This window comes from Passer domesticus, chromosome Z (genome assembly GCF_036417665.1).
Source record: "Passer domesticus isolate bPasDom1 chromosome Z, bPasDom1.hap1, whole genome shotgun sequence".
Taxonomy (NCBI): Eukaryota; Metazoa; Chordata; class Aves; order Passeriformes; family Passeridae; genus Passer; species Passer domesticus.
The window spans coordinates 3540755-3563693 of NC_087512.1; the positions used below are offsets into that span (position 1 = coordinate 3540755).

Genomic DNA, 22939 nt, shown 5'->3' on the forward strand with positions numbered 1-22939 from the left:
CTAATTTCACAGAGCTGGTGTCACTGGTCTCCTTAGAGATGATCTTGAGGAGCTAACAGATCTCAGGTCTCACGCATGCCTGCTCTGCCTCACCCTGCGGTCAGCGAGTCTCCAGTTCACCTCTGGGAAACAAGGATCACACTCACATCCTTCAAACCCATTGTACAGTGGGTTAGTTAATGCCCTTACAAAATGCCACGAATTTTGAACCCAAACCATGTGGTAGTTGCTAATTACTAACACAATTAGTACATGAAAGCCACCCAGTTGCAAGGAGCTGCTCCACCTAATTGACTGACTTTGCACTTTGCCTCTCCTTGTGCTTGTGGAGGTGATGGGAGTCAGAGACACCTTCCTCTTCCAACCGGCCCAATCAAGAAAAAGAAAACAAGAAAAAAAAAAGTCTTATTTATCTGCCGTTTTACATTGTTAATCTACGTTGAGAGGGACACAATGTACACACTCTCCTGGGCTGCAACACAAACACAAGGTGGTAAAAGCGCTGCGGTGCAGCATTCCAGGGAGTTACCGCTCTGGTATGCACGCATGTACAATGGGCACTGTGTGCCGGCCTCCGCCCACAGGCTTTTAACCTCTCCCACTGCTGGCTGCAGAGAGCAGGCTCTGGAGCAGCTCAGCAGGATGAGCCCGCAGCCACCAAGGGTGCAAGGGAGGGACAGCTGCCATTGCCTTTATGAGCCAGCCCCCTTGGGACCCTCGCCTGAACGGGAGCTGAAGTGCAGCTCATGGCTCCAGGACAGGAAGAGTCATTCAGGTTTTGAGCCACTGGGCAGTGTTTTGTGGAGGGTGAATAAAAAGCCAGGTTTCTGCTCCAAAGTCTGGTTGTGGGACCCAGTGCTGGGTCATCATGTCCAGGTACTCATCCCTGCTTGGCCATGTGCCTCCAGCTCAGCATAAATGAACAACAGATAAATAAAATCATAGCATTACACTCGTGTCAGATGAATTCATGCCAAATCCACCTTAAAACCCGACTTAAAAATACTGGCCTCCTGTTCTGCCAAGAGTGTGCAGATGATATCACCAGACCCACAGGTAGCAACAAATAACCCTGCACTCAAGTGCTGCACCCAGAATTAACTGGGTCATTGTTCTAGATATCTCCTTACTCTCCTTCAGGGTTAATAGTTAAATGACTTGGGTGCAGGGACATCATACTCGTCTTTCTAGTTTGGGCAGGCTACCTGTGCTTTGACTAATTAGAAACCTCACTTCAGGCCTCTGAATGTGTAACCTCTACTGGAAACCTCTCCTCTCCAGAGTGCCTGTGAGAAGAATCATGGAATGGTTTGTGTTGGAAGGGACTCTAAAGCTCATCTCGTTCCACCCCCCTGCTGTGGGCAGGACCACCTTACACTATCCCAGGTTGCTCCAAGCCCCATCCAACCTGGCCTTGAACACTTCCAGGGATGGGGCAGCCACCTGACAGGGCTTCACCGCCCTCACAGGGAAGAATTTCTTCCCAAGATCCAATTTAAACTAATTCTCTGTTGGTTTGAAGCTATTCCTCCTTGGCCTGTTGCTGGAAAAGCTCTATTTCTATTTTAAATACCCAGGACATGAGGTATGTCTGAACTTCTAAGTGCTGACCCAGGCTGTCATTCCAGACCTCCAGTGCTCACCAGCATCAAGTCCTGTTCAATAAGCAGCTACAGAGGCATTTTACCATCCAAATTAAGCTCACTGAGGAAAGTGTTACTGCTAGCAGGCTTCCTGCAGTCAAGTTAAATTTGAGGAGGATAATTCACAGGTGAATGACAATAAATTTCACAGAAGTTGGCATTAGCTCTTAATTAGGGTAAGATTCACACTTCCTCTGATAAGTACTGAGAAAACGGCTGCTTGCTCAGCCTTGTTACCAGTGCTCACGTTTATTATCAGCTCCTCTGGGCACCTCAAACACTCTTCTGGAGGCAAAGACCTTCAGGTACAAAACCCCCATTTGGGTCATACTGGGTGTCTCCTGTTAGGGGCTCTGAATATGCTCCTTTCTTCTGCCTCCAGCAGGCAGGCAACCTGGTGTTTGTGAGTATTCAGATGCCACAGCTATGAAGGATTAAGGTGAAAATTTGCCAAGGATAAAAACAGGGATGAGAGCCAATAGCAGGGAGAAGAAATCCACCTGTTTGGGGTTCTCTGTGAAATGGAAGTGGACTTTGCCTTAAGCTTGGACTTGATATCACGGAGGTCTTTTCCAACCCTAGTGGCTCTGTTATTCTGTGATTCTGAGTGTGACAGCAACCATATTAAGAGCAAGCAAGCACTGTTTTGACACATACAAACAAGGCAGGCTCAGCTGCCCAGTGTTTCTGCAGTTCCTCTGAACTGCTTGAGCACTAGGAATACCAGCAGGGAGTTGGAAGCAATATTAAGAGGTGCTGTCCAAATCCCTTCTACACTAATACCACTGTAACTACTGAGACTGCTTTAATTTCATTCATAGACTCCAGAATGAATGGGTGAAAAAGAAAAAAAGTCTGTTCAGGTTGAAGTGAGGGGAAACTAAGGCACAAGTCTGAGGCTCATGGGGGATGCAAAGTGGAGGTCAGAACTTCTCAAAGTCTGTGTCTGTCAGGTTGCCTTTGGATCTTCCATTCTTCCATGGGACATTTCATTAAATCCCTAATCTCTGCAAAATATTAGGAGTCCCGGAACTCTTTACATTCCATCCTTCTAAAACCATTCACCACAAAGCACTGGAGACTATGCAGCAGTGTTTAATGATGAGATTTCACCTTTCACTCCAAAGACTCCCAGGTTGCTTCCACAGTCATGTATGACACTGTGGAAATGCAGCTGCCTCTGGGCCAGAAGCCAATGGACAACCCAAGTTACAGCAAGGACAAATTTTGGTCAGAAACGTGCTTTTCTGAGCAGTGTCTGTGGAACTTCAGAGTTTGTCATGGGTCTTAGAAACCCAACATCTTGGCATGTGACAATCTGCATGGAACCCAGTTAACCCATACTGGAGTACAAAAATGGCCCAGCCTATTCCTTCATTATTGTTTTGCAAAAAGAAATTGGAATTTCATGCTTGGCTGTGGTTTCTGTCCATGCACTGCCAGATAGCCAGCAGCATGACTTTGATGCTGATCAGGAACAGGCATCTGATCACACTTCTGTGGAATGGGCAAGCACACAATATGAGGCTTAAAATTTTCTTTGTGATGAGTTAAATTCACTTCTAGAGGATGGGAAAACTTGTAAGCCATAAAGCCAGAGTGGTGCAGACAAGTGGCATAACATGATACAATACATAGTCTTCTGGGATAAAAATTAAATCACTGCCATTTTTTTTGAGCAAATTTGAACCAGTATGCATTTATGCTGGATCAGTATCATGTACCAGTACTGTATCTAATCCCCAGCTCAGAGCCCTGGAGCTAGATTTATGGCAGCTTTTGACCACAGCCTCTTGTACTTCCTGAGGGCATGATCCTCTGAAAGAGCAACCCAACTTTGGCAGGGAGCTCAAATAATGACTGTGGCAGTTATTTTCTGTCCATATTATGGATCACATAGGAAACACCCTCTCCCTGTCACCTCCCTTGTGTCTACCTAACTAAGGTATGTAATTCATTAATAGGGTGAATTAGAAGAAGAAAGGTGATTGCTATTCACATGGTCCCTCTGCCTCCAACTCTGCTTTTGTTCAAATCCTTCTAACTCTGCCTCTGATTTTGCGTGGATTATGTGAAGACTTTCTACAGGATGCAGCTGTCCCAGATATGGGTTATCCACATGGAAACAAGGAGCAAGAGTTAATGGCAGTTGCCAGAAATATAATCTTCACTTGTTTCCATCAGATTGTGCTGAGTCCAAAAGAGCAACCATCCCTTTGCACCTCCTGAGCAACACTGACTGATGGCTGTGCCTCAGTGTGTCCAAGTATGGCAAAGGGAGTTGGGAAAAGTCACACTGGAGGAAAAAAGATGTGGTAAACCAAATTCCTGTCACAGCCAGATGAAGCTGCACACATCCTGCCCAAGACAAAGAGGCAGAAATAAATTAAAATCCAAGCATATCTGTAATTGCAGAAACATGTAAGTGTGCACATTACACACACACGTATCTGTCTTCTCAACATAGACACATTTAGAGTAGATTATGGAATCATCTCTGACTCCATAATTAGGTTTGAGACTTTATAATTAGATCAGATAGTCACCTTTCTATGTAAGTAACTAACTATCATGCAGGGCTTGCAGGAGGGCCAACCGAATGATTAGACAACTGACACGGCCATAAATCACAAGGACAATAAAAGCAATACTGCCCAAGGTACAGCTGTGGCCAGTGTAGCAAAGCACCCATCTGCAGGAGCAGGAGAGGTGCCCATCATGCTGCCCAAGGACTTTTACAAGCTCCTGCCAGAGAACTCTACCAAGGTTTTGTAATCTACTCACTCATAACCTAAAGCTGTATCAGAGTGTTGGGAAAGGGAATGCAGTCATCAGACCTGTAAACACCTTCTCACAGAGGCTTCTGGTCTCTAAAATGATCAAACTCCTTCCATTTGTTCCCTCCAAAGTAGGCAAAAAAATTTGGTTTGTGTTGGAAGGGACCTTAATGATCATCTTTTTCCAGCCCCCTGCCATGGGCAGGAACACTTTCCACTAGACCAGGTTGCTCCAACCCCTAGTCCAACCTGGCCTGGAACACTTCCAGGCATTTATAACTTGTTTAGGAAATCAAGGGTAGTGTTTGATCCTAATGACATCTGTAGCTGGCATGTGGTTTTTGCCCGTTTTCCTTGTGAACATCAGGCCTCCAGGACACTGAAAAGCAGAAAGAGATGCCAGCTGTGCCTCAGCTCATTACGACACAAAAAGTCAAGCTGGTAAATTTGCCTAAGTCAGATCAACACCAGGTTGTTGAGCTCCCAGACCAATCATCATCACTCTCAGTGTGATGTACAATCAGAGGTGACTCCTGGGATGACCCAGGAGACCACCCTGAGCACTCTGCTGGGTGCAGCATGGTGTGTGCCACTGCAAGGATAAAACTTATTCCATTAACAACAGCCATAAAACTCTTTGGGAGGAAGTGTCAATGTGCACAGAAGGGGACTTAAATACTTACTATATTCCAGCCATCTCTTGCCAAGCACACCATCCTGGAGGTAGCTGCAGCTACTCCAGGCTACAAATGGAAAGTTTTATGGGTATTTAGGGAAAGGTTATTGGCTCAGAGATCAGCCACAGAAAGCAAACGCCTGTACAATTCCATCATCTGTGTTACCAAACTTTCCTAGATTGACTCTGCTCTTGGAGAGCTGCCATCATACACAGTAGCCTCCTTCTAATACCATCATGGCAGGGCAACAATCTCTTCGTCTCCCTCTGATCAAACATTTCCCTCTGCACCACAAAATGTGTGGAAAATTATTTCTCTGCATGAATCATTAATGAGAGTTTTGTTTTTATTTACTGCTGCTGCCACAGAACTCCTTCTTTCACCTTTCCTCCCCTTCCCCCGTCTCCATTATTTCATTTTTGTTTGCACATGTGCCAAATAGACCAGCTTCCTTTTCCTTTGGGAAAAACAAAGGAATAAATAAAATCTAACAACACATCTGATAGGGAATGCACCATGTCTTGGCTCAGCATCCATTCCTCAGAGCCATAAGTGATGGCACAAGGAGGACCTAAAAGGCTTCAGTCCAGGATCTATCCCATGCCCAGTCTGGAGTCTGTACAAACAACACATCCCATGTTATTCCATTCCGCATGCTTCAAACGATGCTGGGAGTAAGAAAGTTTGGATTTTGTCCATCCAGGACACTGCACTGTGTGTTTCCATGCTGAGTAAGCAGTGGTGTCCTGCTTGCTTCTGTATAATACACCAAGCATCCCTAACATCAAGAGGGGGCTGTGAGAAAAAGGGGTGTCTAAGAAGAATGGCAATAATTTGGGGTATCTAAAGAAAAGCATTGGGAGTGCTTTGTCCTGCACAGTACATCAGGGTTTTTTTGGGGAAAGAGAATCTCAGGGCCAGAAATACAAGAAATTCCCTTAAAGCCTCATAGATAGAAGAAGACAAAGACAAAGAAGATGAAGACAAGATGATGAAGAAGATGATGATGAAGAAGAAGAAGAAGAAGAAGAAGAAGAAGAAGAAGAAGAAGAAGAAGAAGAAGAAGAAGAAGAAGAAGAAGAAGAAGAAGAAGAAGAAGAAAAAGAATAAGAAGTAAAAGAAGAAGAGGAAAAATCAGGAAGAAAAAGCAGCACAGGACACAAGCGGATGCAGCTGGATGCACACGGGACAAAGAGCAGGCCACAGTGCTGGGACAGTGATATCAAGAGGCACAAAAACATTAGTTGGGAGCATGCTGATGGGAAGACCAGAGGCTAGGAATAAAGGCCAGATAACTGATAGCTGGTGTGGGCAAAGAGAAAGGGGCACCTTTAGCTCTAATGAGGCTGAAGAGGAAGTGGTTACAGAAGTGCTGTGTGAAGTTGAGTCAGAAGCAGATAAAAGCCTGCTGAGTATCCACAGGCCTGAAAGGCCTCTCCAGCTCAATTACTTTACTGTGCTCTTTGCACACATCGGGCTCCCTCCAAGGCAGCACAGAGGGTCAGGAGCCCCAGATTCACCACTCAAATCCCTATTGAAGCAGGACCAGCACTTTGGATTATTACTCCTATAGACTCATAGACTCATTCGAGTTGGAAAAGCCTTCTAAAATCATAGACTCCAACCATTCCCCAAGCACTTCCGAGGCCACCCCATGTCCCCAGCTGCCACATCCACACATTTTTTTGATCACTTCATGCATGGTGACTTTAACACTTCCCAGGGAAGCCTGTTCTGATGGCTGACCAACCCCTCCAGGAAACAATTTATTCCTGTTATCTAATCTAAACCTTCCCTGGAGCAACTTGAGGCGATTTCCTCTCATTCTGTCACTTGTAATACTTCCAACACTGACTCCATGAGGATGTTAAAGGTTGGGATGGGATCAACACTTGGAGAGGAATCCAATGTCAAGTCAGTCATGGGCACCACCTCTCTTCACCAATGAACCATGGATTACTGTCCCTTAATTGGAATCATTCACTTGACTCCCAGCCAAGCAAGGTTTGGTCTGTTGTCTGTGATGGGCTAAGAGAACCCTGAACTGAGCTGTCTGTGCTGCTGCTCCCCATCTGGAGATGGCTGTGGGTTTGGATATGTTCTCAGTTCCTACCTAGAAGCATACTGCACCTTATTGTTATTTTATTTTTTACTCACATTACTTTTTTTTTCAAAGGCTTTCCTTAAGGGCTTTGGGAGGTCTGTTTACTGAGCTGAGCATGCAGAAAATGTTCTGTCCTAAAAGCCACACCAAGAGGACAGCATGTTTTAAGAGCAGATTTCTCTTCAATGCTGGTGATAGATGTGGAGGAGCCAGACTCATGCTCCTGTGAGTACCTCCTATGACACACAACTCTAATCTAAAGTAACCAACACCTATGAAAAAAAGCCATTTATGACTCCTATCCAACAGGATTTGTTGAGCCAGTGCCCTTCTCTTTAAGCCAACAGACTACAAGAATACCATTAACTTCAGGATGTCTACACTCCAATCTGTCAAAGCATTAGAAACCATGACATCCAATTTTTGTCTCACTCAAACACCAAAAGATGACAGAGGCCATCAAGAAGCCCTACATCCATAAGACAGAGACTGCTGTCCTCTTTAAAAGCATGCAGTTAGAATAATTTAAAAAGGGAAAATGTCTTCTTTTTCCACTCTCAGTTTTTTTCTGAATCTATTGAAAACAAAACTGATAGCTGGAGGGGCTTACTCAATTTTTCAGGAAGAAAATTGTCATGAAACAGAGAGAAAGTATGCCATGTTTTAGCCCATTAGTTGAAGATTTTTGGAAATTACAAGGAAGAAAATGTATGGGTTAATATTTTAAACTGATTTGCAACCTTAGGAACAATGGACATGTATAGTAACACTTTGCCCAGATGCCTGCTACAGCACTTTACATGTGTACAGACCTATTTGAACACTTACTGAACTCCCCCAGTTAATCTTTGTGTCTCTGATCCCTTCTGAAAAAAAACTAAGGGATTGGGCAGAGAATTATTCCCAGTATAAAATGCTATTGAATCCCCACTGTAGAGCTCCATAGCAAGGCTTTAGAGAGAGAGAAAGAAAAAAAAAGAAAAAAGAAAAAAAAGGAAAAAAAAAAACCAAAAAAACCCCAAAACTACAGGAAGAGTTTCCTTGTCTAGGTAGCTAATAGGATTTCAGAGGAGTTTCAGTGGAAACCCCACCACATTCTCCAAAGCCAAGTATTTAGTGAGTCTTGAGGAGAGGTAAACATGAATCACAGCATCACTCCAGAATATGCTGGGTCTGGAAACACAGAGGGAAGTTAGGCCAGTGTCCAAGTCTTAGAAATCACATCAGTAGGACATTCAGGATATGTGGATTCATATAGAGGGAAGACATGCCTGTAACACCTTGCAGCTTGACCTCTGGTTTGAGTATCATCATTTCCTCCCTTCCATCTTAAAACTGGCTTCTCCATCTGCTAAAATGCCAGGACAGAAAGAGAATGATTCATTGTATACATGTACATCTCAGTTTTAAAGGTTAAGGCTAACAAAAATTTCAAAGTAACTTAAAACCTCAGGCTTCCGATCTTTAACCCATCTCTAATTTTGAGGGCTTTGAGTGAGTCCTGGGTTACCCCATGCTTGCCTACCACACATTCTTCTGGAAAGATTTACCCAAGCACTGCTACAAGTTGTACCATACTACAGTAGAGGAAACTTTGCTCCCATTGCTGCCATCCTCACAGAGCACTTGTCTGCCCAGGATTGCACAGCAACTCTTACTGAACCAGGAATTCCCTCTTTCAGAGGCACTGAGAAGATGAATAAATCACCCCGTGACAGTATTTAGCCACAATCCCAGCTCCTCCTAATATATTGCAGCACCAAGCCTTGGGCCACCTTGTGCTCTGGTGCTCACCAGGGCAGGTCAGAGCCTTGTCACCACCTTATGGACTCAGGTTGGTGTGGAAATTGGCCTCCTCTTGCATGGCTTTTCCACACATTCAAAAAGGCACATTCAGACTCAGCAGCCCCACCCAGGAAAGGTAACTCATCCTCACCACCTGCACAACTCCTGTATTCCCTGAAAAACCCCCATGCTGGATGGAAAGTGCACAAGCCCCACCAGAGTGCCTGCTCATGAGCAAGAGCAAACCTGACCCAGGGATGTGTGAGCAGCACCAATATAGACATATTCCCAGAGTATTTCCCTGGCCACCTTCCTCTTTGGCCACCTGCTCTTCAAAGTTTCTGCTTGGTCTTTTGAAGAGACATAAAAGACAACAAAACCCTAAATTAAATAAGGTCAGAAGGTTTCTTTTCATGCCAGTCATCCCAAACCTTATGGAAAAGCTTATAATTGCATTTGGACAATTTTGTCCTCCAAACTAAATCCTGCTTCAAAAGGACAAAATAGCTCCTAACCTTGCTCTTTCTCAAGAGCTAATAAATAGAAATTAGCTACTTCCTTCACTAATTTCTTCAGCTCTGAAAGATTCTCTGACTGATTTTATTCAATTAAAAAAATTATTTTGTCTTCCTTTATTCCCCTAGCTGTTCATTCCCTTACATTTGTACTCTCTACAACCAGTCAAATGTGAATTCAGAATCCAGGTGCCTGTTGCAGAGCTGTGCTTGTTTCCAGCATCCAGCAGACCTATCTAAACAGGTCCAAAAATGCAAGGAACTTTTGAAGGCACATCAGGTGAAGCCTTCTCATCAGGAGGAGAAAGATAACAGTCTCCAAGTGCAGCTAACCACACACACTTGCAAACTGGTTTCATGTCAATATCAGAAGGAAAAAGGAATCCCAATAGCCAATGTTTGCAAATTGCTTTCAAATCTGACAGTCCCCCCAGGCTCGAACAGAGTTGAGGGATTTTGAAGTCCATCTTTAATCAAGGTGACAATTTCCTAAAAGTGTAAGTCATTTTATTTCCTCAGCAAGGATAACGGGAAAGGGAGCTTTTTTCTCTCAAGCTGGAAAGAAAGTAATGCTAACAGAACCTACAATAGCAGCAAAACCAGTCCCAGTAGAAACCACAAGCCCTGCAGCAAAATACTGGGAACCTTCTCCACTAAGGTTCTCCCACAGAGTCTCACCTTCCTCTCTTTGGACTAGCTCTAAACTTTGTGTTTATGCTGCCCTAAGGATTCCTGGACTTTCCAGCAATGAGGCTAGACCTTACCATGGATTTCCTCTCTCTACTTACTATTTTATAGGTCACCTATATTAGAAAAATATTCCTCCCTGTGAGGGTGGTGAGGCCCTGGCACAGGTTTCCCAGTGGAGCTGTGGCTGCCCCATCCCTGGGGGAGTTCAAGGCCAGATTGGATAGGGCTTGGAGAAGCCTGGGATAATGAAAGGTGATGGAATGAGATGATGTTTAAACTCCCTTCCAACACAAATCTATGATTTTTACACACAGATTTGCTGCCCTCATCTCATCACCAGAAGCATACGTGTAAGTATGCAGCACTTAAAAATCTAAAACCCTGCATGCCTGCATGCTATGATAGGCAAAAATGGTGCTGGATGTTCTGGACACAGCTTAAAATCTGTCCCTCCATGCTTCATGGAAGGCATTTTGGCAGTTATTAATTCTGCCCTTCAGCATTGCCACAGACCCACAGATCCCAGATACTCCAGAGATGGGTACTTAATGGAGAGCAAGGAAAACCACCTAGGCGTATGGTTAAACAAATCAGTCATCAGTTCACTGGGACATCTTTCATTTCCATCACAGCAATCTGTTGGATCCCAGAACTGTTTTTACGTGGTTCATTAGACAATAGCCTTTCTTGCTACTAGTTAGGTCAAGAGTCAAAATTGCTGTGTAATTGCAAGTCTCAGGGCACAAGGCAAGAGTTTTTCAGTCCTGGAGGGTGTTGTCCAAAGGGGAAAGAAAACAGAAGGGAAAGATTATGTGTGAGCAATTGAGCCCTACTGAGAGGGAAAAAAGTCACTGAGACTGGGATTAGGCAAATCTGGTAATGGAAAACAAGAGTCCTGTTGGTAAATTGGCACTTGCACCTAAGAGATGTGTGTGGTAGGGAAAAGGAGCTCAAAGGATGGGTCAAGAAAGAGCAGAAGAGGAGATTAAGCAGCATCTGAAGCCAAAAAATTATGGTTGCACCTTTTTGAACATTTAATTCCTTGAGTTAATTAAGCACACAGCAATAGCAGTTGTTAAACAAGTTCCCAACTTAATCAAAGTACAATATTATTAAAAACAATACAGATCAACCTCAGTAGAGAAACCAGTATATATCAAATCAAGCTAAATAGCTCAGTTATGATCATTATTAATAATAAATCATGGCCACTGTTTCTTTTGTTTGCCAACAACCAACATAGTTTATGGCTCTGCACAAACCTAACACACCATTTTATAGCATTTCAAAAAGTGCGTCCTCCTGAAATGATAATGTGTTAATAATCTATGCTGGGCTTTTTGGCAGGAATCAAAAAGCTCAAACGACTTGAAATAACATCAGCTAAAAATTATTTATTCCCCATCCCTAGTTGCAGAGAAAACAGAGGTTTTCTTGGCTCAGTTACTTCTCAATAGACTTCTGGTTTCAATTAAAACTTTGAGTCTGAGAAGTTTAAAAAAAAAAAAGTTGAAGCCAATAAGAGATGGAAGAGAAGTCTCCATTCACTGAGTGTTTCTGCTTTTGTTTTTTTTCCCTATTTTTACATAACCCTTCTGAGCTAAGAGCACAGATTAAAGTACAAGACCATTGTGTGGATGGGTTTTTTTTCTCCTTTCAGCTAAAAAACAAATGGAGATGGAAAAAAAGTTTCTCCTTTGAGTGGAAGGAGCTTCTGATGAGGGGTGTAATCTCAGCAAAGGCTGAGGAAGTGCAGAAAGCTGTGCATGAAACAGACACTTGCACGTTTTCCCATGAATGTGTCCAGTCCCTGGAAGTGTTCAGGGCCAGGCTGGATGGGGCTTGGAGCAGCCTGGTCTAGGGGAAGGTGTCCCTGCCTTGAGGGAAAATGGGGCTGGAATGAGATGAGCTTTAACATCCCTTCCAACCAAAACATTCTGTGATTCTATTATTCCCTGATAAAAATATTATTTTGCTGTCCACAACAGAGGGTCCACTTGTTTCCTCAGGTTCATGCTGTCACTACCTGTCTCTAGACACCTGATAATACCATTTCTGTAGCCTGCACCAAGTCAATCCTGCATGCAGGGGCTTTCAAACCAGTAATCGTTCCCGTTTGGGCCCATAATACTCCACACAGGACTGGATTTGCCAGCAGCCCTTTCCTCCTGGAACAATTCCATGCACACCGGGAGGCTCAGATGCTCTCCCTGACAGCGGAGCACTGACCGGTTCTGCCCTCTCCTCTCCCCACTCCTCTGCATCCTTTGCCGTGTGACAGACGGACGTAGAAGGACACACGGAGGGTCTCCCCCACCCCAGAGCGGGGCCAGGCTCATGAAACACCTCTGTGCACCGGGGGAAACAGCCTGCCAGGCTCCCCTGCCCTCCTCCCTTCATCCTCGCTCTCCTCCCAGAGCCCGGCTGGGTTAGCCCGGCTCACGGCAGCCGCGGGGACACCGCCACCCCTCGGTACCGGAATGGGTGGGTACTCCCCTCGCATCCCCCGCCAGCATCCCCCACGCACCAAGCCCCTCTCATCACCCCTCCCGAGGCCAGGGGGACCTGCCCACTGGGGGTGCCCGAGTCGGGTGTGCCCTGCGTCCCCCCCGCCTCCCCGCGCTGGGCTCCCGGCGGCCAAGTGCCTTTTGAGCATCAGGCGTCAGGCCCGGGATTATCGGGGCCGTTTATTTGAAGCGGAAACGAATCGGAAATCCTTCTCTCAACTGCCTTTTGGAGACATAAGTGCAGCAGGCAGGGGCAGCGCGGGGAGCGCCGTGCCCGCTGGGGCGGTGGGATGTTGGGATGCGAACACACGGACGCGCTCCCGCTGACACACTCACACTGGCACACCGGGCATTCAGTAAGGGGTGCGGGGGACCCGAATTCCCCTTGCCCTGCGGGGAAAGCCGGCGAGGAAGGGGTGTGAGTGCGAGTGCGAGTGCGAGCGCCCGGCGCCGGGCAGGAGCCTTGCGCCAGGGCTGGGGTGACAATAGCCGCCCGAGGCTGCGGGCTGCGTGTCACCCCCTCTTCCCCAAAAGCACCCCGCAGCCCGGTGACACCGGCGGCGCTCAGCCTGAACTCCGCTGCCACCCCTTGTAGGGACACAAGGGCCCACCGGGGTCCCGGGGGCGGCAATCAGCGGCTTAATTAAGAACCATTATGCAGCCACCGAGCGGGGTGGGGGTGGTGGCGGGGCCGGGGGTGTCCCGCTTTGCTAATCACCCCCCCACACACACACACACAAACCCCGTCCTCCCACTTCGCTCGTCCCCCGAAATCGCAGCTTTTTCGGGGCTGCGTGTCCTTCCCAATGTCAAAACACGGCGGGGCCGCCCCGGGGCAGCGGCGCCCCGCGGTTCACCCGCGGAGCCCCGCGCACACGCTCGCTCGCACTCACACTCACTCACACACACACACACTCACACAAATCCCCAGAAGGTTACAGCGCTGCTCTCTAGCTCCACTTAACCTGCAATTTACGAAGCGGGTGGGGGGGGGGTCGCGTCCCCCCCCACCATTCCCCAATTTCCACAGGCACACACATAGCTGCCACCTACACATATAAACACATGTAGGCTACCAACGCGGGCGCCGGGAGAGGGGGTATATGGCGGGGGTGTGGGTGTGGGGGGGAAATAAATACATTATTCAAACTCCTGAAAAAAATCCCAGCCCCTTTCCCGGTCTTACACACACCAGCGGTACCCCCCACCCCACGGCAACCACACACAGGCGCGCACACATGCTCCCAAACAGGCACAAAGCATGGGGAGGGAAGGGGTCGGAGGGGATGGGGAGGAGGAGGGTTCGCATGCAACGCATAGAGGAGAAATATTTCCCCCCTCCCCAAAAAAAAATAAATAAAATCCTTTTCCGCGCCATTGCAAAGTCACAACAGAGAGGAGGGAAGGAGGAAAAAAAAAAAAAAAAGGGACGACATTAACTTTTGCATGCAGAAGGGGGGGAAAATGGAAAAAAAAAAAAAAGAAAAAAAAAGAAAGGGGGTGAAGGAACAGGAGAGAGGCGTACGATCCTCCTGCAATTCCGATCATCAAGGCAGACCTTTCCTCGATGCCTCCGATATTATTTTTTTCCCCCCGCATTTACTAACCCATATCCCCAAAACGGCAGCGGGGGCTTCTTAGCAGCTTCCTCTTCTTCTTCTTTCTTCCTCCTCCTCCTCCTCCTCCTCGGATTTCCCCCCTTCTTGTCTCTTCTCTTTTAGATCCCGGTTTCAATCCCTCGCCACAGCCCCCAAAGGTGCTTTTGCTTGTGTTGCGGCAAACCCATGGCGGTGTTCATCTGTCAGATGGGGATGAGGGGAGCGCCCGGCCGCGCAGCGCACGCAGAGCGCAGAGGGAGGAGGGCGGGGGGAGGAGGAAGGCACCGGGGAGAGGGAGATGGACGGACAGACAGACGGAGAGACAGCTCGAGAGATAAAAGATAGATAGAGAGGGATAAATAGAACGAGATAGAGCGAGAAAGGGGGGAAAATGGCGTCTTGGAAAGCCGGAATCCCGGAGTAAATCAAATTAACACGCAACACCCAGAGCAGTCCCGGCTAATTTTAGCAGGATCCAAAATAAAATGAAAAGGAAAAAAGGGGGGTGAGTAGGAGGAGAAGGGGGGGACAGGAGGGCGGGGGGTGAAAGAAAGAAGGAGGGGGTAAGAAGGAAAAAAAAAAAAAAAAAGAGAGACCGAAAAAAAAAAGAGAAGCCCCTCAATGCACTGGATAAAATCCTGGATTTGAAATCGATGGAGCTGGTCTCCAGCTCTCTCGCTTTTTCTTTTCTTTTCCTTCTTTTAAAAATTTTTTTTTTGGAGCCGGGGCTCTTTTGCTCTCTGCTTGTTGTTGTTGGTTGGTTGGGAGCCTTTTTGCAGGGGGGCGAGGTTGCGGGGAAGCGTTTTCGGTTTTGCTTTTCCCGGCGAGGAGTTTCAAAAATATTAAAAAAAAAAAAAAAAAGAAAAAAAGAAGAAAAAAAGGAAAAAGGAGGGGGGGGGGGGAAAGCAGAAAAAAAAAAAAAAAGAATAAAAGAAAGAAAAAAGAGCAAAGCCCCGCCAGGAGAAAAGGGCTGCTTGGCGGCGGCGAGGAAGCTTCCCTTTATCCCTGCTCTCCCTGGGCTCCGGAGCGGGTGCCGGGGCTCCGCGGGCTGCGGGGCTGCGGCGCCCGCCCCGCTCCGCTCCGCTCCCCCCGCGCCGCCCCGCGCCGGCCGGGGGAGGGCGAAGGGAAGGCGGAGGGAAAACACCCCCTTCTCCTGATGGGCCCGGTGCTCGCACACCCGCGCAGCACACACACACACACACACCCGCATCCCCTTCCCCGCTGGGGAAGGGTGCGCCTGGGGGCGGCTTTTTGCTCCCCCGCTGGATTTTTTTTTTTTTTTTCCTTTCTCTGTCTTTTATTTTGTCTTTTTGGTCTGGTTTTCTCTCTCCCCCCCCCCCCCCCCCCCCCACACCCCGCTCCCTCTCTCCCTCCCTGCAAGGGGCGGCGATTTGGTTAAGCAGATCTGGGGGGCTGATGTCTCTCTCTTTCCTCTGTTTCCATCGCTCGCTCCCGGAGTCCTGCAGCACTGGGGGCGGGGGGAGGGGGCGAAGTGTGGGGAATAAATGGTAATGATCAGGCACACACACACACACACACACACACACAGAGAGACGCTCTCACACACTCTCACACGCAGACACGCACTCGGTGTGGCTGCAATGCTCAGCTCTGGGTTAATGTACTCAACAGTGCCACTACCTGACACAACTGCAGCACTGATGGGGGCAGGGGAGAAAAGGCAGAGGAGGTGAGATTCAGGGCAGGGCTATTTATCCCGTTTATCCCACTCCAAGCTCAATCTCTCCCACGCCCTCCCAGCCGCCCCCCCGCCAGCCCCCCATATGCTTTTTGTCACCCGTGTGAGACATTTTTGGGGTACGGTGTCTGCTGTTCTGGCCACAGTGAGAATTCCCTCTCTGGGGCTGGGGAAGATAGGCAAGGACCCTCGGCCCCCAATTTAAGGACTAAATTCACTCCCCCACCCCACCACCTTTCAGAACAAAGTGTACAAAACACAACACAAACCCAGCTGCAGGCCAGTGCAGAGGTGCAAAATCTGAATTGTTGGGTTTTTCCTCTCCCACCCTTGCTGTGCCAGCAGTCTGGATGATGCTGCCTTTTTGGTCTGCCAGCTGGGCAACCTTTACTCACAGGAGTAAATTGTTGGTTTGGCTGAGTAATAACAGAGATGGTGAGGAGGAACCCCCAGAGGAGGGAAGACTTGTGGAATGGAGCTGTGGAATTGTACTTACAGATGAAGATAACATTCCAGGGCCAGGAGGGGGAATGCAGGGAGCACCCCACTGTGTTCCTCTGCATGCTTGATCCCTTGCAAAGATGGTGCCACAGGGTTCCCTGTCCCAGAGTTTTGCAGGAGGCTCAAAAAACACCAAGTCTCTCCTCTTTGCTGTGGGACAGAAGGTGTCTTCATCATCATCCTGAGTGACCTGAATTCAGTGTGCAGTTGATGCAAGGGTTAACCCTCACCAGCCATGGAGGCTTATTTATGTTCCATTATCCCTCACATCATAGAATCATAGAATTATTTGGCTTGGAAGGGACCTCAAAGATCTTGTCCCACCCCCTGCTATGGGCAGGGACACCTTCCACCATCCCAGGCTTCTTCAGATTCCCATCCCACATGGACTTGGGCACTTCCAGTGATGGGGCAGCCACAGCTTCTCAGGCCAGGGCCTCACCACCCTCACAGCCAAGAATTTCTTCCTAATATTCAGTCTAAACCTGACCTTTTTCAGTCTGAAACCATTCCCCATTCCAGGCCCAGGTAAAAGTTTTTCTCCAGCTCTCTTGGAGCACCTTTAGGCTCTGGCAGAGGATCCCTTATAAAGGCCTTCTGTTCTCCAGACTTGAAAACTGCAGCTCTGTCCCCCTGTCCCTTTAGGAGAGGCAACAGACCTACAACACAGGTTGCAGTCTAACCTCAGATGGGTAGAAGAGATCTGTGGGCCCACGAGATGCCAGCACAGCCCTCAGCAGCCTCAGTTACCTGGGTCAGTGTGTGCCCTCAGCCCCACTGTGTTCCTGGGGAAAATTTCTGGGTAAAAACCACACCAAAGCATCGCTTCCCTTTGGATCTCCCCATGTGACTGACATCCACCAGATTCCTGCAAATACCCGAGCTCAGGTGCAGCACGGTCTTTTCTATCGTGGTCTTTTCCTCATGCTCCTCTCCAATAGGAGAAAACAAACAAATCAGTAAAATACACAAGGAGCCTCCCAAATGACAACCAACAGATCAACCCCATCTCCATCCCAAACAAGCACGGGACTCACAAACTCTGGGATTGGAAATGTCACAGTGAAAACGTTGACGTTTCTGATTGAAACCAAACTGGGATTGTCATTTCCAATCCGCTCTTTGACATGGAAGGGAGGCTTGTTTGTTTGAATTAAATCACCCAACTGGAGCTACATTTTGTCATTTTGTATCTAAACAAAAGGAAAAAAGAAACAGTTTCAACATTTCTTGGCAGAGCTGGTGGTGACATTTCCTGTGAAGAATTCTGGTTTTGAAATTAAAACTTTTGGCAGGTGAACTCTGTATCAAAGTGCTCTGCTGACCATCATCTTCCTCTCTGGAATAAGCTGACAAATGCTTATAAAATAATTGGCATGATTAAATTAGTACAGAAAACCAAATTATGGAATCAAATACGAAAAAAAAAAAGCCAGAGAAAGAAAAGGAAAAAAAAAAATCACATCTGCTTCCCCTTTGCTAGTAAATAATATTTTGATTATATTCAGTAAATTCAGGGTAAAAAGTCTTTTGTGAACCTTTTCTCCTTTTATTTTGTATTTATTTACTTCTGGAGAGGATACCTCTACATAAACAAATGTATTTAAGCAGCCGCACAAAAAATAATTTCAAAGTGAGTTCAATTTAGAAAGCAATAGAGAAAATGGCTTATTTAATGCTTACTTTGAAAACAGGGCAGAATTTAAAGGAACAAAAATAAGAAAGACTCAGACCTAGCAAAGGAAGTTTGTGATTCACCCAAAGTTATTTTTAGGCCTGTCATATGTATAACTGAAAGAAAAAAAAAATCACACCTGGTTACTTTTACTTGTAGACATCAAACTCTGTCAGGATAAATTTCATAAACAGAAAAAGACCAATCTCTTTGAGTGGTCACCATGTAGGACACGTGTGCATAAATCACTGTGGATCAGTGCTGACATCAAAGGTTTTCTGACCTGTGGTTTTGTCTTCTAGTTCTAGAAAATTTTCCCTCTTTTAAACAATCTCCTCCCTCTGTCTCTGCTGTGTGTCAAGGAGTTCAATCTAAGTGGATAATCTCAAAGAGGAAGTTTTCTCCTCTTTGTTCTTTTCACTTTAAAAAAAAAAGTATCATGGCATTCATAAAGCTGGTTTGGTTCTGCAGCAGACCTGAGATGAGTTTCCTATTTGTGCCTAACAGTCTACACATAACCTTGACTGCATGAGACAGATGTTTTATAATGAAGGCCATGAGGCCTGTTATTTTTTATATAAATAGCATATTAAGTTAAATATCTATATAGCTCTCCCTAAGTTCAAGGTATGAATTAAAATTATGCAGAATTATTGGGTGATTTGTAATTCAATATGAAAGCTACCAAAAAAAAAAATTGTCTTGAGAGGCCTCCAGTAAAAGAGTGGTAACTTTATAGCATACAAAAATACAATCAGATCATTAAAAGTGAATATATACTATTAAAATTGCTTAAAACAGATACTTTCCTTGTGTGCTCTGGCTCATCAGATATCTAGCACATTTCTGAGATTTATGTAGAAGGCTATCTATCTATCTATCTATCTATCTATCTATCTATCTATCTATCTATCATTTTATGATCATTTATCTATTTATATGAACATACACACCAAAATTTCAGATACACAGTTTCCAACTCATATCCCACTACAATCAAATTTCAAGACAAGTGAAAACAGGGGGGAAATGTGAACATAGTTCAATACTCTTTTTTTTTTTGCCCCATCAAAAAATGGTAATTCAACTGTTTGGACAAATTAGAAATAACAGTGATTTTTACAGTTACCCTTTTATTTTATAAATCTTTCTGACATCTGGTATCGAGTTTCAACATTGTTTTGTGAACAATGACAGGCAAGAATCAAAATTCAAGGCCAAGGGGTTGGAAGCCAAGTACAAAACTAATTTTGGAAGACATAACTCCCCTGTTTTGGTTGATTCTCCATGGTTTTAGGGCCTTTATACCCACAGTACACCCACCCCAAACCATTTCCCTTGCACATTATTTTGATAACTCAGAACTTGTCTCACCATCTTCATGACGCTGACAAAGGCTGTGTCATGTTGGTTACTGTCCAAAAACAAGAGGATTTTGTCTCCAATTCCTCAAACAGGACAATTAGGAGAAAACTTTGGTAGCTTAACAACCAGGGAGATGACCACATGGTAGTCTCAGTCTCAAACCCCGGCTTTCTTATCAATCTGAAGATCTTTTCACATCCTTCTTTACCCCTGTGGAGGTGGTGCCTAAACATTTCTCTGCACACAAAACTTGTAATGCTCAGTGGTGCAGCATTTCTGGCACACCAGCAGAGCACCAGGCCCTGCCCTTTGCTCAGGCTGCTCACACACTCATGTCCTTTTGAAACCCTCTGAATATTTGTTCTTTCAACATCCATCAGTTTGCCACTGCTCTTATTGTATGTTGATGTTTCTCAGTCTTGCCTGAGCAAAGGAGTGACTCTAATCCTGTAAGTGCATTAAATTTTTTCCCATATTAAAAATAAAAAGTCTTCAAAGAAACTAATTACTAATAAGCATCAAAACCCATCCTGGATTCTCATGTGCACCATTGCCTTAGGATGGTGTGGATTTCCATCACAGTTTTCATACAGATTACAGTTTTACATCTATATGTACATATAACCTTCAGTATATGTGCTTATGTATATCTAAGATTTATAAACTATCATAGGAGCAGTAACATGAATAAGAAGCTCAAAACATCAGTAGAAATGTGATATCAGTCAATGAAGCACAGGACAGGCAAGAGGAAACTGAAAGCTGTATAATTTAGGATAAGGAGTGAGTGAAAATACTGGATCTGTTTGCGAATTTTGGCTATTAAGAATGGTTTAATCTAGTTGGGGAAGTCACAAAAAGAATTGATAACTAGAAGTCGAATTCAGAGAAAATATCACATTGAAATGAAGATGTACAAGGTTCATAGCAATTAATCATTTCAGAAGCTTAATAGGAGGATAGGTAAAAATCACCATCTCATGACATTTTCAGCTAGGAGAGTGGATGGCTTCCGAGAAGATATGTTTTAGCCAAGCAAAAGTAATTGGGTTCAGGACAGGAGCAGACATGAAATGAGTTAAGAACTGCCTAACTGACAGATCTCTGAAAGCAATTGTCAATGCAGAATTATGGCCAAAGAAGAGTGTTACCAGGGTTTCCTCTTGCGCTATTCATCAGTGATCTGGAAGTAAATATAAAACTGCTCCTGATGACATTTGTAGATGACATTATGGTCACTGAAATAGCAAAGAATGAGAGTCCAGGATGGTCTGATGTAGCAAACACTGCCTGGATTGGGCAAACAAATGTGTTTTATTGTGCTAAGATGCTTCTTACAAACCCAGAACAAAAACCTGGACAAGGCTGGCACTGCCAGGTTTGAGTTGGACCCTCAAATCTGAAAGTGCTGGTGTGAGTCTTGGGCTGAATTTTAGAGGCTGTCCAAGGGTCTCACAGCCACATTTTAAGATATATGGTGACAAAACTGGAGAGGGTATAGAAAAGAGTAACAAAAACAAATACTTGGGGAAAATGGAAAAAAAATACTTGAGGGCAAGGGTTGAAGAATTGTGTTTAGCCATCAGAAATATATTTGATTGCAGATGGAAAGAGGTTTGTGAGTGAGAAAATTAAATTATATTAAGGGACTGGTCATAGACACCCAAACTCTCAAGGAACAGGGCTAGGACCATTCTTCTCTTTAACATTTCCTAAATAACAGTTTAATTGACTCTTACCCACTGTAAATTTAAATAATTTCTATCTCTGTCCACACATGGCAGTTGGAAGGCCTCACTCAAACATTTGGGGTCTGCTTTGGGGCTGAGGGTTAAATCGCCCAGGTGCAGTCCTGCATTTGATCTGAGATTCCTTTTGCTGAATCCCTGATCACCCTGACAGGCTGGAGACAGCCTAGATGGCCTGCATGGTCCTTTCTGGCCTGGCAGCCCGGGAAATAAATTTGCAAAAGAATTGTGTAAATGTGTCTTGAACTCTGCCTGACAGCAAGGTGCACACAGTGTATTTCTCATGGGAGCTGCCCTGTATCAGCAAGTAAAATCTTACTACTTCGAGGTGAAAGTAGCCATCCAGTGACTGAAGAAACACTGCCATAAGATTAGGTCAAATCGTGACTTTTCAAGAAATTTCGAGAAATTGTTGAACCCCTGAAACTGCAGGGTTTTGTTTTGGCTCTGAAAACTGGCTCAGAAGATTTGGCTCAGAAAATTTCTCCAACCCAAGATGGATTTCTTGGTATGGAAGAGGACACAGCCTTGCCTTCATGGTTAGATCTCACTGGTGATGTGTGATTTCATTTACAACCTGTTAAATCAGAGCAGATACCCAACCTTGTTTTCCAGGCCAGTGCTCCAAGAATGACACAGCTGGCTGTTCTTGGGTGGGTCTGCCACTGTATTTTATTAGGCTGTTCTTTTAGGCATAGATAACATTATTTGAATCAGGAATTATTGATTTTTCTTGTCCAAGTATGTTCAAAGTCCAATGGAGAGGCCAACAATTTTTGTTTCTTGTGAAATAATGAAGAATGGCCTTGGTTTCATTAAAATATATGTACCTCCTCCTCCTTAAAAATAACCTCCAACAAAGCTCACACCAACAATATTAAAAGAATAAAAAAATGTTTGCGGTCTTTGTCTGTATGATTTTCTTGGGCCGGTCACAGGGCAGGAGATGCAGACCACAAGATAAAATCAGCAGAAAGAGGGTGAGCTGATGTTGGCTTTAAAAATTATTTGGAGGAAAAAAAGAAAGAGCATATTCACATGCTATTAGTAATGTGTAAAATCCTTCAGATGGCAATGGATAATATCCATATGGATATCCATCCATAGATAATATACATATGGAGAATAACCTGTTCTCAATACCTCTGCACCTTCTTTATCTGAAATTTAAATTGCCTTTCCTTGCCTCCAAGGGCTTCGCAAAGCTTGACACATGGATGCTTTTTATGCTTAAATTATTTATCATTGTTGTGGGACATCTGAAACTTTTGAAGATGGAAACATGAGGAACAAGGTGGATCTCATTTCAGAGTGGGGCTCCATCTGAACAACAGTTTGCAAACACTCTCCAGGGTGTTTGGCACCATGTGCCTGCACCAGCCCCTGCCAGCCTGTGAGCAGGGGGAACAAGATCCCACAAGGCCAGAGTGCAATATCTGACCAGAATAACTGCTGGGATTGAGCCTCTGTCATCTGTGCTGGATCTCATCTCGGGGACAGCACTGTTCCCAACCAGCCAGGACAGGCTGCAGGCTGGTCAGTGCACAGGGGAGGTTTGAGCCCTTACCACGGCGAGCTGTAGCACATTGCGTGGAAAGCAGATTATATTTGTTAGTTCCAGGTCTGCAGCAGAGCCTCGGGATACCTACTATTGC

General features: G+C 45.4%; 1 protein-coding gene across 5 annotated transcripts in view; it reads right to left on the reverse strand.

The window, feature by feature from the left end:
* SETBP1 (SET binding protein 1) overlaps positions 1-15166 on the reverse strand; it is a 265843-nt gene extending 250677 nt beyond the window's left edge. For 2 of the 5 annotated variants that reach the window (XM_064405207.1, XM_064405205.1), the window contains exon 1: positions 14306-15146. The gene's annotated coding sequence lies outside the window, so the exon portion shown is untranslated. Of the gene's footprint in view, positions 1-14305 lie in introns of all 5 variants that reach the window. The other 3 variants (XM_064405204.1, XM_064405211.1, XM_064405217.1) reach the window with 3 other exon arrangements.
* Between the last annotated feature and the right edge of the window lie 7773 nt (positions 15167-22939).